Source organism: Sander lucioperca, chromosome 2 (genome assembly GCF_008315115.2).
Source record: "Sander lucioperca isolate FBNREF2018 chromosome 2, SLUC_FBN_1.2, whole genome shotgun sequence".
Classification (NCBI taxonomy): domain Eukaryota; kingdom Metazoa; phylum Chordata; class Actinopteri; order Perciformes; family Percidae; genus Sander; species Sander lucioperca.
This window is the reverse complement of record NC_050174.1, coordinates 25,537,369-25,538,916: the sequence shown is the minus strand read 5'-3', so window position 1 is coordinate 25,538,916 and position 1,548 is coordinate 25,537,369.

The following is a 1,548-nucleotide window of genomic DNA, read 5'->3' as shown; positions in this document are numbered from 1 at the left end:
GCCCCGCCTCCCAGTACCGGCATTTTGATAATTGATCGATCAGCGGGCCAATCACAACGTCGTTGTACGACATCTACTGGTATGATTCAACCAATCAACAGCATTACACATTTTGGCCGGTGAGCAACTATAGATAGTATATAAACGGTGAGCAACATGTTAACATGTCAACGTCAGAATATTCAAGAAATAAAAAATGGAAACAAATGAATGACATTTCACAGTTGTCTTTAGATGTTTTTGGAACTGTGATTAATTTTTTTAAACGTACATAGGGCGGTCCCCGTATATTCTCTAACTTGAAAGGGGTCTTTGGCTGAAAAAAAAGAAGAGAATCTCTAACAAACGGTCTGAAATGTCCTGTGTTGGCAATTCTTTGTGAATACTAGGTCTCAACAATGTACCGTGTACCTGAACAAATATTCGGAAGAACCTGACTATAAAGGTTTCACTTAACACAAATGTTGCTTCAATATTTAAATGCTGAAGCCAAGTTTTGCACTAAGTGTAACCTGAGGTAGTTAAAATACCATACAGACTTGCTTTTGAAAATAAATGTGCAAAAGGTTGGTTTATATTATTGATGGTTAAACTACAAATAGCCTACTAAACTAAAGGTCAAACTTTGAATCATGGCTTTCGTATAGCCTAGTGTGCAGGAGCCTACTGGGGGTGGGTGAGGAAACACAGAGTAACAAAGACCTGCCTCAAACCTGAAGAACTAGCAGACAAGGTTTAGTGCTGTCTGCAAAATGATGCAGTGCCCAGAGCCAATCGGTTTAAACACCTCAGCTGCTTCCTGTGTAAGGGATGGAGAGAGAACTGCAGGCTATCTAAACACTTTGAGATCTTAAATCACAGGATTTGGCTAAAAGAGCCCAGTGTTAAGAAAGAAGGCTCTCAGACCCTCAATCTGAACCTCTACAACTGAGTGACACAAAGGTAGATTTTCCAGGTAGATCACAGTGTTTGTGTTCAGTGTAGGGGAAATTGTACACTGTTTGACTCTCCAGGAAGTCTTGTTTGCAATCTGTGTTAAGCACTTCTATTTAGAGCTGGGCAATATATCGATATTATATCGATATTGTGATATGAGACTAGATATCGTCTTAGATTTTGGATATCGTAATATCGTAATATGGCATAAGTGTTTACTTTACTGCATTACAGTAAAGTGATGTCATTTTCTGAACTTACCAGACTGTTCTATTATTTGCCTTTACCCACTTAGACATTATATCCACATTACTGATGATTATTTATCAAAAATCTCATTGTGTAAATATTTTGTGAAAGCACCAATAGTCAACACTACAATATCGTTGCGGTATCAATATCGAGGTATTTGTTCAAAAATATCATGATATTTGATTTTCTAATTTTCTACTTCTATTTCATTTTTCATTTTCTCTTTAGCATCCTGTCACTCTTGTGGCTAATGTCTACATTTCTTATTGTTGTGGTGAAGTCAATATTTTATCACTCAAAGAGACATTCCGCTGATTTTACACAAGGTCATTTGACTAGTCATGGGCTGTACTACTCAGC